Below are 16,357 nucleotides of genomic sequence, written 5' to 3' on the forward strand. Positions count from 1 at the left end.
AGTGAAAGATGAGAAAGCTGCCTAAGAGGTGAGGCTGGAGCAGCACCAGTTAGGAAGATGTCCAGAAACTGGCCTTATCAAGGGAGCAGGAATTGGTGGTTGGTGGTTTAGCATGGGGTGGAGAGAAGGCCATTACACAGTCACTGGGCCATTGGTGACCACTGCTGGAGCACTTCCAGCAGGCTGGTGGGGCTAGAAGCCTTGTCATCCAGGACTGAGGAGGGCAGTAAAAGGAAGGAGAATGATCACCAGAAGCTCAAGGGAGATGCAGAATGTTTCATTTTGTTTCTAGACTGGGGTGAATCTGGGCATGTTTACAGGAAGCAATAAGAGACATTGAAAGTTAGGTAGAGATCTGTTGCTTTCACTTTCTCTTAAGTGCAGATTTCTTTTGGGGAACTGTCCTTCCCCACTTCTTGGTCCATAGGCTGCCCCAGTCAGCATGTTCTAACTCCCTGGCTGCAGTGGTAGAGTAATGAAAGAGCATGTAGCACAGTTCTTCCCAATGAGAACTGGCCCTAGCACTTTTGCTGGAATCCTGGCTTCTGGGATTTCCAAACTGGTCAGAATGGAAGCCTGGAGCTATGGGGCCATCTTTGCTACCATGTAAGGAGGGCCTGCCTGGGAATGAAGTCAACACTGATGACAGCAGAGCTGAGAGATGGAAAGCAACTGAATCCCCATGAAATTGTTTGAGTCCCCAAGTCTAACAATTCCACAGCCAGTTTGTGTTAGATGTTTGTGTCACTTGAGAAGCAGAGTCCTGCCTAAGATGAGGAAGCAGGGGCAGGATTTGTACGGGACAGGGTGACACCTGCTCTTGGCAAGCTCAAGTTGACGGCCTTGGTTCCCCACTGGCTGTTGCAGGAGCCTGGTACCTTGACATGTGGGTGTCTCTCCAAGTTGTGTGAGTGTCCTCATGACATGGTAGCTGGCTTCCCCCAGGGTGAGTTGTCTCAGGAAGAGAGAGCATGAGCACCAGCACAAGATGGAATCCACATTCTTTTTAATAACCTCATCTCAAAAGTGACATGCCATCATTTCTGCCATATTCAATTTTTTTTTTCATATTCAATTTTTTGAAGCTAGTCACTTCAAAAGTCCAGCCCAGTCACAGTGTTGCCAGGCAGCTGCGTCTGGGCAGGTCTCTCCCTGCCTACTAGGTGAAACCTCAGCCTGGACGGGGGAGGGTTCTAGACTCTGATTGAGAAAGAGTTCTAGAGCCGGTAGGATGAATGTAGGTAAGGAAGGAATTAATTAAAGCGAGAGTAGCAGGGAATGGTGGCTGCCTTGCAGGGGGCAGAGAGCAAGGAAGAGCAGAGGGAGGAAAGGGAAGCCCACTTAACTCCTGCTCAGCATGGGGAAGATCCCTTGCCAACTCCTAAAGCCAGGGTCACCTGGAGTCCAGTATCTGCTTAAATCTTCACAGCCTGGGAACTAAACCCCTACCACCCCAGGATTTGGGGAAGCCACAGGGCACTGGATGGAGTGAGATTAAGTTCTGAGAACTCCCAAAGACAAGAAAATGAGATTTTCAGGCAGGCTACTAAAAAGCATAATTATACAGCTGCAATCCCACTGAGGTCACCAGGTGACTGGAACTCACAAGCCCAAATCAGAGGTCTCAGTAGCCCTTCCCTACCTGCCTGAAGTAGGACAGAGAGAGTAAAGACTTGCACTTATGTCTAGAAAACTGAATGAAGTAGCAAAGTAACAAAGACACTTACTACTGGAAGAGCGCAGAGACAAAATGCAGTAAATTGAGAAACAAGAAGGCTTTATTTAAAGCAAAAAGTACCACACTCAAAGAAAGACAACTGCAGGCAACCTCAGAGAGGAGGTGCACTTAAGGGCTTAGGATTTTGTCTTTTAACTCAAGAATGGGGCAAAGGGCAGCAGGGGATGTAGGCTTGCTTGATATGTGGTCTCATGATGGCTCTCTCTGGTGAGTATCCACAGTCCAGTCCTCTAGATAATTCTGTAAGATAAATTTAACACAAAGAATTTATTGATCCTACTCTTTTCCAAGATAGTGGTTTCCCTCAAGCACTGGGAACATATCAATTAGGACTATTTGCCCTGCCTTTATTGTTGGTCGAATACCAAAGAATATGTTAGGAATCTTACCTCCTAACTCCCTAATTTTTTTTAGTATCTTTTTTTTGTTGTTGCTGTCATTAATCTACATTTACATGCAGAATATTATGTTTACTTGGCTCCCCCTCTTCACCAAGTCCCCCCACAATCCCCATTACAGTCACTGTCCATCAGCGTAGTAAGATGCTGTAGAATCACTACTTGTCTTCTCTGTGTTGCACAACCCTCCCCATGCCCTCCCCACATTATACATGCTAATCGTAATGCCCCCTTTCTTTTTCCCCCCCCCTTATCCCTCCCTTCCCTCCCATCCTCCCCAGTCCCTTTCCCTTTGGTAACTGTTAGTTCATTCTTGGGTTCTGTGATTCTGCTGCTCTTTTGTTACTTCAGTTTTTCTTTGTTCTTATCCTCCACATATGAGTGAAATCTTTTGTATTTGTCTTTCTCCACCTGGCTTATTTCATTGAGCATAATACCCTCTAGCTCCATCCATGTTGTTGCAAATGATTGGATTTGTTTTCTTCTTACGGCTGAATAATATTCCGTTGTGTATATGTACCACATCTTCTTTATCCATTCATCTACTGATGGACATTTAGGTTGCTTCCATTTCTTGGCTATTGTAAATAGTGCTGCAATAAACATAGGGGTGCATCTGTCTTTTTCAAACTGGGCTGCTGCATTCTTAGGGTAAACTCCTAGAAGTGGAATTCCTGGGTCAAATGGTATTTCTATTTCGAGCTTTTAGAGGAACCTCCGTACTGCTTTCCACAATGGTTGAACTAATTTACATTCCCAGCAGCAGTGTAGGAGGGTTCCCCTTTCTCCGCAACCTTGCCAACATTTGTTTTTGTTTGTCTTTTAGATGGTGGCGATCCTTACTAGTGTGAGGTGGTGTCTCATTGTGGTTTCAATTTGCATTTCTCTGATGACTAGCGATGTGGAGCATCTTTTCATGTGTCTGTTGGCCATCTGAATTTCTTCTTTGGAGAACTGTCTATTCAGCTCCTCTGCCCACTTTTTAATTGGATTATTTGCTTTTTGTTTGTTGAGGTGTGTGAGCTCTTTATATATTTTGAATATCAACTCTTTATTGGATCTGTCATTTATGAATATATTCTCCCATACTGTAGGATACCTTTTTGTTCTATTGATGGGATCTTTGCTGTACAGAATATTTTCAGCTTGGTATAGTCCCACTTGTTCATTTTTGCTTTTGTTTCCCTTGCCCGGGGAGATAAGTTCATTGAGAAGTCACTCATGTTTATGTCCATGAGATTTTTGCCTATGTTTTTTTCTAAGAGTTTTATGGTTGCATGACTTACATTCAGGTCTTTGATCCATTTCAAATTTACTTTTGTGTATGGGGTTAGACAGTGATCCAGTTTCATTCTCTTACATGTAGCTGTCCAGTTTTGCCAGCACTATCTGTTGAAGAGACTGTCATTTCCCCATTGTATGTCCATGGCTCCTTTAGAATATATTAATTGACCGTATATGTTTGGGTTAATGTTTGGAGTCTCTATTCTGTTCCACTGGTCTGTGGCTCTGTTCTTGTGCCAGCACCAAATTGTCTTGATTACTGTGGCTTTGTAGTAGAGCTTGAAGTTGGGGAGCAAGATCCCCCCACTTTATTCTTCCTTCTCAGGATTGCTTTGGCTATTCGGGGTCTTTGGTGTTTCCATATGAATTTTTAAACTATTTGTCCCAGTTTGTTGAAGAATGCTGTTGGTAATTTGATAGGGATTACATCAAATCTGTATATTGCTTTGGGCAGGATAGCCATTTTGACGATATTAATTCTTTCTAGCCAAGAACATGGGATGAGTTTCCATTTGTTAGTGTCCTCTTTAATTTCTCTTAAGAGTGTCTTATAGTTTTCAGGGTATAGGTCTTTCACTTCCTTGGTTAGATTTATTCATAGGTATTTTAATCTTTTTGATTCAATTGTGAATGGAATTGTTTTCCTGATTTCTCTTTCTACTGGTTCATTGTTAGTGTATAGGAAAGCCACAGATTTCTGTGTGTTAATTTTGTATCCTGCAACTTCGCTGAATTCTGATATTAGTTCTAGTAGTTTTGGAGTGGAGTCTTTATGGTTTTTTATGTACAATATCATGTCATCTGCAAATAGTGACGTTTTAACTTCTTCTTTACCAATCTGGATTCCTTGTATTTCTTTGTTTTGTCTGATTGCTGTGGCTAGGACCTCCAGTACTATATTGAATAACAGTGGGGAGAGTGGGCATCCCTGTCTTGTTCCCGATCTCAGAGGAAAAGCTTCTTGCTGTTCAGTATGATGTTGGCTGTGGGTTTATCATATATGGCCTTTATTATGTTGAGGTACTTGCCCTCTATTCCCATTTTGTTGAGAGTTTTTATCATGAATGGATGTTGAATTTTGTCAAATGCTTTTTCAACATCTATGGAGATGATCATGTGGTTTTTGTCCTTTTTATTTGTGGTGGATGATGTTGATGGATGTTCGAATGTTGTACCATCCTTGCCTCTCTGGGATGAATCCCACTTGGTCATAGTGTATGATCCTTTTGATGTATTTTTGAATTCGGTTTGCTAATATTTTGTTGAGTATTTTTGCATCTACGTTCATCAGGGATATTGGTTTGTAATTTTCTTTTCTGGTGGAGTCTTTGCCTGGTTTTGGTATTAGGGTGATGTTGGCTTCATAGAATGCTAACTCCCTAATTTTTAAAATGGGATGTTAGCCTTCAGATGGAGCCCGTCCTGTTCTTACTACAGTGTTACATCTTGGCATTTTTCATCATAGGCAGGAAAAGTTAATCATGATGATTGTCCCATGTCCTTGCCCTACCTCAACAAGAGGATTAGAATTAAGCTCTATTTCTCCAAATGAGACATATCAGAGAATGTGGGGGCATAATTTTTAAATCACCAGACCATTCTTTGGTCAAGCTTACCCCTACCATCTGGTTCATGAGATTTGGGTCACATGGTTATACCTGAGCCAGTCACTGGTAAGAGGAATGGATTTTCCTAAAATTAGTCCTTTCTTGGTGTGGGCTCAGCTTCTCTGAGGCTCAGGGGAAGGGAGATGCCTGAACAAAATCAGTATTCTGGGGGAAAGGAAAGAACAGGAGGTGGTGAAGAGTCAATGGTGAGTGCTTTAGGGAGTACCCTGGGGGTGAGTAATTGTGATAAGCAGGGAAGATGTTTCAAAGGAAGAGAAGCTAAATTTAATACTTAATTAAGTCCCGATTTTTCAGTAGTATGTATTTACCAGAAGAAGAATAAGATGGAGTTTTCCTTTCTGACTTGGAACGCTGTTTTTTCCCTTGTGCTCTAGAAACTTTGTAATTTGTCTTATCTACAGAAACACAAGAATCCTTTTTATCACTGAGTCTTTGCAAAAATGTATTTCATAAGGAAAGTCATGGCTGCACTAATTAAAGGATCTAACACAAGCAAAGACAGGTTTTTGTTTTTGTTTTTAATTGAAATGAAATTTACATAACATAAAATTAACCATTTTAAAGGGAACAATTCAGTGGCATTTAGCTTATTTACAATGGTCCACCACTACCACCTCTGTCTAGTTCCAAAATATTTTCATTGCCCCTAAAGAAAACCCAGTGCCCATTAAACCGGTCACTCTCCATTCTCTCCTCCTTCCAGCCCCTGGCAACCACCAATCTGCTTTATGACTGTATAGATTTGCCTATTTGGGACATTTCACAGAAATGGAATCATATATGGCCTTTTGTCTCTGGATTCTTTCATTTAGTATAATAGTTTTGAGGTTTGTTCATGATGGCATGTAGCAGAACTTCGTTATTTTTTATGACTGAGAACTAGTCCACTGCATGGATATAACACATTTTGTTTATCCATTCACCCAATTATGGACATCTGTAATTTCAGCTTTTGTGAATAGTGCTGTTATGAACGTGCATGTATATATTATTTTAAGTGTCTGTTTTCAAATTTTGGGGGTGTACACCTTAGAATGAAATTACTTGATCATATGGTACTTCTATATTTAACGTTTTGAGGAACTGCCAAACTGTTTCCTAAACTAACAGCATCATTTTACATTCCATTAGCAAGGTACAAGGGTTCCAATTTTTCCACATCCTTACCAACACTTTTTATTTGCCATTGTATTGAATGTGGCCACCCTAGTGGGTGTGAAGCAGCTAGATAGATTTTTGGAACTGCCCATTAATTTCAGACCAACAGGGTCAAAATCTTCAAAAAAAAAAATGCAAGAGAGAAAAAACGAATGCACTCATCCATTCAGACAAGGCTTGTCTTTTGAACAATTTGAGGGTGGAAATACCCTCATAAATGCCCTGAGGAGGTTAGATTAACTAAGATGTGCTTGAAAACAGAAACTAACAAAAGAAGGGTGGAAAGGGGCGCTGACAATGTGGAACCAGTCTTCTAAATAACCATCAGGGAAGTAGGAATTGTGATCTTGTTACAACTGAACATAGCAGGAAAAAAAAAAAGTCAGAAGCCAACCTGTTACATGTGTTTATATTAATTTGACTATGATGAGAAGAGTATAATGAAAATGGACCTAGATGTATCTAATATGTACATTTATCTGCTTGTCTATGTAAATATGGATAGATAGATACAGATACAGATACAGATAAAGGTATTTCTGGGTCCATTCCCATTAAACTCTCTGTGGTGTCTGCATTTATACAGATAGGCAGATAGATGGAGATACACAGATATATCTCTTTTACCTGTCCATCATGTCCTTGGTTCTCCAGGAATGTATTTTAAAAACACAGCACACACATGCATTCCACACTCATAGCTTCATTTAAAATCCATTGATTTAAATTTTCTTTAATCTATTTAAAATACTTACTGAGCATTGGTTAAGTGTCAAGCAGTGTTCCATGCTGTGGAACTGCAGACAATAAAGTTCCTGCCCTTTTCTGGCTTACTTTCTAGTGGAAGGAAAGAGTGACAAGCAAGAAACCACCAAAAATACATCTAGTAGGATAAATGGTATGAAGAAAAATGAAGCAAGTTAAAGGGATACAGAGTGATGAGGCAGGGTGCTATTGTATATAATAGGGTGCTCAGGGAACACTTCTCCAGTAAGGAGGCTCCAAAATGAGGCCAAAGATGTGAATGAAGTGAAGGACTGAGCCATGTGCTTACTTGGGGGAGGGGGATTCCAGGCAGAGGGAACAGCAAGTTCAACGGCCCTGAGACGGGTGTGCTTGGCATGTTGGAAGACTATTGCGGCCGCCATGGTATCTGGGCTGGAGTGAGTAAGGAAGAGTAGAAGGAGCAGAAGACTGAGGAGGTAGTGAAGGGCCAGATATGTAGGACCTTGTGAGACACAAGGTAAGGCATATGGTGTTTACTCTGATGTGGGATACTTTTGAAGATTTTTAGCAGGGAGGGCTCATGCTATGACTTGTGTTTTTAAAGAATTGCTCTGGATGTTATTTGGATAAGACTTCAGGGGGTAGGAGTGGAAGCAAGGGAATCAGTGAGGGGGCCCTACCAACCCTCAGGATGGGAGATAACTGATGGCTTGGACTAGGGTGTGGGAGAAACAGCAGGGTCTGGATTTATCTGGAAGTGGAGCCAACAGGTTTTGTGGATGTAGTGGAGATGGGGAGCAAGTAGGGGAACCTGGGACAATGCTACACTTTGTTTTATCTGAGCAACTGGGAGGTTGGAGGTAGACTTTTCTGAGGTGGGAGCACTGGGAAGAGCAGAGCTGGCTCCAGGCTACGTCAGCAAGGCCTGTGACCAGAGACATCCTGTGAGCAGCCTGCAGTTCACATGGGGTCAGGGCTGCGGAAGCCAAGTGGGAGTCTTGGAGAATCTGTGCTGCCTTAGGCACTGGCTGAGACCATCTGGGGAGCATAGGTGGGCTGAACCAAGGGGGCCCATGTGAGAAGTCAGGGACGGGGAGGGGACCACAAGAGAGTCAAGACCAGGAGCCAGGTGACGGGCATATCTCCAGAAGAGGCAGTGATCAACTGAAACAAAGATAGCTGACAAATCCAGCCAGATGATGACCGAGACCTGGCCACTGCAGTCTGTGGAGGTGCAGCCATTACAGACCGTGGTGGAAGCAGTTCTTCCAAGCGGTGGGCTCGAGAGAGAAGGGAAGGGAGACAAGGAGGCGCACACAGCGCTCACTCAGGGAGGGCAGAGCAGAAAGGAGGTGGTAGCCCTAGGGGAGGTGAGCATGGGCAGAGAGGATTACTGTGTAATGATGGGATTCGGGCCTGTTGGTTTACTGAAGAGAATGAGCCCAGAGAGAGCCCAGCACTGGGGACATCCTTCAGCAGAAGCGAGACAACAGATGTAGAGAGAACACAGACCATCATTAGAACAGTGGACACTGTCACAGGCACAAGTCACCTTCCTACAGATGAGCCTGCCGCAGTTCAGTTTGAATCTGAACCCCTTCAGGTTTATCTAATAATCTAAGAATGTCTCCCGTGTTCTCTTAGCTTCAAAGCCACCTGACAGTAGTTAACGATTTTTTACTTTATCATGGTGAACATACAAGAAAGGTACCACTTTAACCATCCTTAACTGTAGAGTTCAGTGGCATTAATTACAGGCACAATGTTCTGCAGCCATGACTCTGATTTCTAACACTTTTTCCTTTCCCCAGTAAATACCAATTTTTATTATTTGTGGGATGAATTCTAGTAGAGGATGGGTTTGCTATTTTGTGCTCCCTTATCATTTGCAATGGAAAAGGCAGGTTATGATTACTGTATGTTTCTGGCCATCCTGCTCCAATATTAGTAAAAAATAGATGAAGATAGGGGAGGTTGGAGTGGGGAACACCTAGCAGAAGGAACTAGGGTGTCAGTTCTACACATATATGTGAACACCCTTGCATGGTCCTCAGGTCAGCCTGTCCAAACACAGCACGCAAAAAGCCGGACCAGGAGCTGGAGCGACTCACAAACCCCGGGCTCTGGTGGCCAGCTGAGAAGTGGTGAATCTCCCTCCTTAGTTCCTGGCTACCGAGGGCATTCCCAACAGGCCACGCCAACACCAGGCCAGCCTAGTTTGCCATTGTGGGCAGGACTCCTCACCTCAGCCATTTTTGTCCATTTTCAAAACACAGAACAAAACACCCAGTGCTCCAAATGCTGGGACAGCTTAGGCCTGAGGTGAAAAGGCCAGAGGGCATGGGCCTGAAGGAGACGCACAGGCACACGCCCCCACATACTCCATCACTACTTCTCCCTCTGGCCTTCCTCTTCCCCAGGAGGCCATGTGGAATAGGACGGGGAAACTCAGCCTCTTACTTTTCCTTTGGAAGGGGATGGAGATGAGTGTGAATGGATCCATTACTCAATTACTAGAGGTTACTTCATAAAAGATGACTCCTGTTCCTCAAAAAACTAAAAATAGAAATATTCAACCCAGTAATTCCACCTCTAGGAATTTACCCAAAGAAAACAAAATCCCAATTCAAAAAGACATATGCATACCTATGTTTATTGCTGCATTTTTTACAAAAGCCAAGATATGGAAGCAACCCAAGTGTCCGTCAATAGATGACTGGGTAGAGAAGCTGTGGTACATATACACAATGGAATACTATTCAATCATAAAAAGAAAATAAATCCATTTGCAATAACATGGGTAGATCTAGAGGGTATTATGTTTAGTGATATAAGTCAGGTGGAGAAAGCCAAATTCCATATGATTTCACTTATTTGTGGAATATAAAAACAAAGCAAAGCAGAATGGACAAAACAGTAGTAGACTCACAGACACTGAGAAGTGACTAGTGGTTACCATGAGGGAAGGGTTGGGGTGGGTGGGTGGGGAGAGTGAGGGGGATAAAGGGGCACAAAAATTCTCAATCATAATATAAGTTGGTCACAGGGATGGCAGTACAGTATGGAGAATATAGTAAATGATTCTGTAACATCTTCCTATCGTGACAGATAGTAACTACACTAGAGAGAGTAAAGATCTAATAATATGGGGAACTGTTGAACCTCTGTGTTGTATATTTTGAACCAATATTAGATTGTATGTCAATAATACTACAATAAAAAATAAGTAATTTCCAAAGTTTGGCATAAAAAGGCCTAAGTTAAAGTGGAGCATATGCATAAAATGGGAAATTATTCAGCCTTAGAAAGGAAGGAAATTCTGACACATGGTACAACATGGATGAAACTTGAACACAGTGTGCTGAGTGAAAAAAGCCAGTCACAAAAGGATAAATACTAGATGCTTCCACTTATGTGAAGTAGTCAAATTTATAGAGACAGAAAGTATATGGCGGTTGCCAGAGGCTGGGAGAAGACAGAAATGGAGAGTTAAGTGTTTAATGGGGACAGTTTCAGTTTGTGAAGATGAAAAGGCAGTGGAGATGGATGGTGAGGGTGGTTGCACAAGAATGTGAATGTATTTGATGCCACTGAGCTATACACTTAAAAGTCTTTAAAATAGTAAATTTCATGTTATATATATTTTACCACAATAAAAAGAAATAGTCCAAGTGGCAGAAAATAGATGAGTAGTTGCCAGGGGTTGGGAGAAGGGGAAATGGGGAGTGATTGCTAATGGGTATGGGATTTCCTTTACTGATGATGAAATGTTCAAAGACTATACTGTGGTGATGGTTGCAAAATTCTGTAAATATACTCAAAACCACATAATTTAAATGGGTGAATTATACAGTGTGAATTGTATTTCAACAAAACTGTTAAAAGAATATTCCAAGTTGGACACCTTAGGAACTACGTTAACAGATTCTCTTTATTCATTTGCCTTACTTCTCTCTCCTTCCTTCATTTGAACATTCCTGGCCTTCATTTATTTGAACATTTTCAAGCACCTACAATATGCCTTCCCCTCTTCACATCTAGCATTGTTGAGTATTCTGCTAACTTTGAATGCCCTTCAAGGAGCAGGGGAAAGGAAAGGCTTTTAATTTTAAGGTCAGTCTGGAATAAATGGTGTTTTTGTAAAGTGGTGTAACAATATTGCCCAATAAAATGAGATCAAAAGGTTTACTCTGCCCTATCAGAAAGAAAAGTTGAAAATCACAGACTCACAGACCATACCAAAAATCTTGAAGAAAGCTGAAAACTTCAGTCACACACTGGGCTGTCAGCTCTACATACAGGGCCTGAGCCATTCAGCATGTGGTCTGTTCTCCTTTCATTTTCCTGCAACACAACTTCTGAAAGGTCCCTTGCAACTTGGGAGCATTAAGAGCAGCCCTTGATGAAGAACAATGAGGATGACCTCCCCAGGGTCATGTGACTGCCTTTCTGGAGAACCCATTTCAGGAAACGCTCACAGACACACCCAGAAATAATGTTTAACCAGATTATCTGGGCATTCCATGGCCTAGTTAAGTTACGTAAAATTAACCATCACAACCAGCTTTGCAGAAAGTATACCTGGTGCTATTTTCATCAGGATGATTCTAGCAGTTCTGAGTGAGATGGCCAAGTATCTATAGGTTTGGAAGACACTCATGAGAGAAATTCAAGAAGATACCAATAAATGGAAACACATCCCTTGTTCATGGACAGGAAGAATTAATATTGTCAAAATGGCCATCCTGCCTAAAGCAATCTACAGATTCAATGCAATCCCTATGAAAATACCAACAGCATTCTTCAATGAACTAGAGAAAATCATTCTAAAATTCATATGGAACCACAAAAGACCCCCAATGACCAAAGCAACCCTGAGAAGGAGGAATAAAGCTGGGGGAATTATGCTCCCCAACTTCAAGCTCTACTACAAAGCCACAGTAATCAAGACATTTTGGTACTGGCACAAGAACAGACCCATAGACCAATGGAACAGACTAGAGAGCCCTGATATAAACCCAACCATATATGGTCAATTACTATATGATAAAGGAGTCATGGACATACAATGGGGAAATGACAGCCTCTTTAAGAGCTGGTGTTGGCAAAACTGGACAGCTACATGCAAGAGAATGAAACTGGATTATTGTTTAACCCCATACACAAAAGTAAACTTGAAATGGATCAAAGACCTGAATGTAAGTCATGAAACCATAAAATTCTTAGAAGACAACATAGGCAAAAGTTTTCTGAATATAAACGAGCAACTTCTTCCTGAACGCATCTTCTTGAGCAAGGGAAACAAAGTAAAAATGAACAAGTGGGACTATATCAAACTAAAAAGCTTCTGTATGGCAAAGGACACCACCAACAGAGCAAAAAGGCACCCTACAGTATAGAAGAATATATGTGTAAACAACATATCCAACAAGAGGTTAGCATCCAAAATATGTAAAGAACTCACACGCCTCAACACCCAAAAAGCAAATAACCTGAATAAAAATGGGTGGAGGATATGAAGAGACAGTGCTTCAAAGAAGAAATTCAGACACATGAAAAGATGTTCCACATCACTAATCATCAGGGAAATACAAATTAAAACCACAATGAGATATCACCTCACACCAGTTAGGATGGCCACCATTCAAAAGACTAAGAACAATAAATGCTGGCGAGGATGCGGAGAAAGGGGAACCCTCCTACACTGCTGGTGGGAATGTAAATTAGTTCAACCATTGTGGAAAGCAATATGGAGGTTCCTCAAAAAAACTAATAATAGAAATACCATTTGACCTGGGAATCCCACTATTTGGAATTTACCCAAGGAATACAAGTTCTCAGATTCAAAAAGACATATGCACCCCTATGTTTATTGCAGCACTATTTACAAATAGCCAAGATATGGAAGCAACCTAAGTGTCCATCAGTAGATGAATGGATAAAGAAGATGTGGTACATATACACAATGGAATACTATTCAGCCATAAGAAAGAAACAAATCCTACCATTTGCAATAACATGGATGGAGCTGGAGGACATGATGCTCAGTGAAATCAGCCAGGCAGAGAAAGACAAGTGCCAAATGATTTCCCTCATTTATGGCGTATAATAACGAAGGAAGACTGAAGGAACAAAACAGCAGCAGACACGCAGACTCCCAAGAAGGGACTAGTAGTTACCAAAGGGGAGGGGTGTGAGAGGGTGGGTGGGGAGGGAGGGAGAAGGGGATTGAGGGGTATTATGTTTAGTCCACATGATGTGGGGGATCACAGGGAGAACAGTGTAGCACAGAGAAGGCAAATAGTGAACCTGTGGCATCTTACTACACTGATGGACAGTGACTGCAATGGGGTATGGGTGGGGACTTGATAATATGGTTAAATGTAGTAACCACATTGTTTTTTCATGTGAAACCTTCATAAGAGTGTATATCAATAATACCTTTATTTAAAAAAAGACTGTTAATGTAGGCTTCTTAGCTTTCTTAATATTGGGTGACATCTTGTTAAAAAAAACATTTTTTTGAGTAGACTTTCAAATATCCCATCCCTAGTTGTGATTGATTACAAATTCTTTCCTCCCTGCATGCCTATCCTTTGTGATTTTGCAGCTTGTTCTATCAAGAGGGGGTCTATTTCCCCACCCCTCAAATCTGGGTTTGGCTTTGACTAATGTGACATTAGAAAACATGATACAAGAAGAGACCTGAAGAGTGCCTGTGCGTTGGGACTTGCCATCTCTTGCTGCTCTTGGGAACCTTGTGACCATCACCACGTGGGTAAGCTCAAGCTAGATCACTGGATGACTGGAGACGTGGCTGAGTTGTCTTTATCATCCCCAGATGACAGAGATGTCAGAGAGGCCTCCCTACATCATTCAACCCTTGCTGAGCCAGCCCAGAACAAATTTGTTCAGCCAATCCATAGAATTTTTAAGAAATTTTTTAAAAAGTTTATTGTTTTACACCACTGTGTTGGGAGTGTTTTGTTACACAGCAAATGCTAACCAATACACAAATATTCAGGATCTTCTTAAGAAGGCTTACATAATTTAAAAAAATAATGTATCAAGTTTATTAGAAACTGGTTTACTGTAGTAACAGGATTCCTGCGTCATTTTCAGAAAACCAGAAGCCTATCAATTGCTTATTGCTGCATGAAGACTTGTCCTGTATTGACCCTCTAAGGACACAAATGAGCCACATGCTCAAAGGAAGAGAATAGAAGTCCTGATCATAGGAGAGTGAAACTGTTACCTCATAGGGCCTCAGCACTAACCTCCTTCAAGCCTGCAGATGGCTGGTGAGTAGTAGTTTCTTAGAAGGCCCCTTGTGGTTTCTTGGCTTCAATGTCTTCTGATGAACCAGGTGGACACTTTCCTGAATGCCTATAAGGCCACATCACAAGTTATTAACTGGAAGAGAAGCATAAGCTTTATCCAGTGGGTGAATATAAACTCTGCCCAAACCACATGTGATGGAAACACATGGGTCAAGAGGGCTAGTTGTCCAGCTGTCCCCCTCACTGCCTGGAAACGCTTAGGTTGTCAGAGAGTGATTTGGATGTTGGCTCCACCATTCTGACATAGGGTAGCAGGCTGACAGGGCTGTCAGCCATTAGCAGGTTTGAATAGGAAGCATATGCCATTTTAGCCACAAATAAGCAAACATGTATACACTGAAAATTAGTTGCTATCATTTTCAGAATTAGTTTCTATCAAATCAAACCATTTCAGGTTTATCAAGTACTTACTACATATAGACTGATTTTGTGTAGGTGGTAGGAGTGAAGGGGTCTGCCTGATTCCAAGGCTTCCTATATTTGGCCAATCTGGCATTTTAGTAGGAAACAATACAAATTGGCAGAAAGGGATGCAGTGGTGAAAAGTTCTTGAAACAAGCCTTTCTCTTCTATTTCTGCATGATGTAGGGTTTACTGCTGAGGGTTTGGGAATGACTGCTTATGGCTGAATAAGACAAAATTAAAGCAGTAGAGACAGTAATTGCACTTACTTTGGGAAATGATGAAGGGCGATATGTGGGGGCAGCCGGAAGTGAGTGGCCTTGGGTAGCTCAGGCCACTTCTCTGCTCTGGTGTTGCCATCTCTAAAATGGGGTGAGCACCACAGGAAACAATGCAAATAAAAGTGCTTTGTAAAGCATGAAGCATTTTATTTATAAAAGGCAATATGTGCACATGGTAAAATCAGTTTTCAAACAGTGCAAAAGGTATATGGTAAATAAAGTTTCCTTCTCCTTAGTACCTTAGGATCAGTTTTGTGTGTCCCATCTAGAGAGATTCTAGATGTATGGATATATACAAAACAAAAAACATAAATAAAATATATTCACACATACTTTCCTTTTGTTTCAAATAGTTGAATACCACACAAGATTTATTTATTGTTTTATTTATAAGTTATTGTTTTAATTTTTATTGTTTTATTATATTTATTTTATCTTAATTTAAAAATTTTCTCTTTTTTGGTTTAACAATTCTCTCCCTACCTCCAACTTTATTGGTATAATTAACAAATAAAATTGTATATATTTATACAATATGATGATTTGATAAATGTACACATTTGTGAAATGACTACAATCCACTATATTAACACATCCACCACCTCACATAGTTACCTTTTTCTTTCCTTTTTTTTAACAATAGGTCCTAAGGATCCTTTTGGATCAATGCAAAAATTTACCTCTCGTTGAAGAGCTGAGAATATTCCATCCTCCGCTGCTTATGGAACACCTCACAAGGCATTTACCTGCTCCCTGTCAATGAAGTTTGTATTCTTTGTTCCAAACAATACTGCAGTGATTACCCTTCTGCATTCATCTTTTCACCCTGGTTTGGCCAAAGGAAAGATGTAGTTTCAGTTTTGATAGGCACTGCCAACTTGTCCCCTGTAGATGGTGAGCTTTACAATCATCACTTCTCTCTCTAATCAAGAAACAGGCAGTTGGTGGTGGTGCCAGCACAATGGAGCCTTGCATTTGATGCCACCAGGGAGAGAAGTTGATTTTTCCAAGAGAACCAGCTGAAGCTGCTATTTCATATAGCAAAGAGGGTTAGAGCCCAGATGTTGGAGACGGCCTGCTGGGTTCACAACCCAGCTCTTCCTTACGCAAAATGACTTAACTTCTCTGTGCCTCAGTCTCCCCACCTGTCAAATGGGAATAATAATCCTATCTACTTCATAGGGTTATGCAGGGTAGGGTGTTAAGGCATCCCCAGCTCCTACCCACATGATGCCAGTAGCATTTCCCCTTCAGTAGTGACAGCCAAATATGTCTCTAGACATTGCCCAATGTCCCCTGGTGGGTGGGGGCGGGACAAAACTCTTCCCTTCCACTGAGAATCAGTGGGTATTGAGGATTAACTGAGTTATTATGTAGATGGAACTCTGAATGGAGCTGGCAC

The 16,357-nt window shown here is 41.5% G+C and overlaps 2 long non-coding RNA genes across 2 annotated transcripts; one reads left to right on the plus strand and one right to left on the minus strand.

The window, feature by feature from the left end:
* Nucleotides 1-1,301: 1,301 nt before the first annotated feature.
* LOC130680715 (uncharacterized) lies at nt 1,302-15,657 on the minus strand. The gene is made up of 3 exons (XR_008993780.1): nt 14,944-15,657; nt 14,210-14,318; nt 1,302-1,978 (listed from the first exon to the last, which is right to left on the minus strand). It is a non-coding gene; the product is annotated as an uncharacterized LOC130680715 (long non-coding RNA).
* On the plus strand, nt 13,157-15,736 carry LOC118934159 (uncharacterized). The gene is made up of 3 exons (XR_008993781.1): nt 13,157-13,710; nt 14,055-14,240; nt 15,607-15,736. It is a non-coding gene; the product is annotated as an uncharacterized LOC118934159 (long non-coding RNA).
* Nucleotides 15,737-16,357: the final 621 nt, after the last annotated feature.

This window comes from Manis pentadactyla, chromosome 14, assembly GCF_030020395.1.
Source record: "Manis pentadactyla isolate mManPen7 chromosome 14, mManPen7.hap1, whole genome shotgun sequence".
In the NCBI taxonomy this organism is placed as follows: Eukaryota; Metazoa; Chordata; class Mammalia; order Pholidota; family Manidae; genus Manis; species Manis pentadactyla.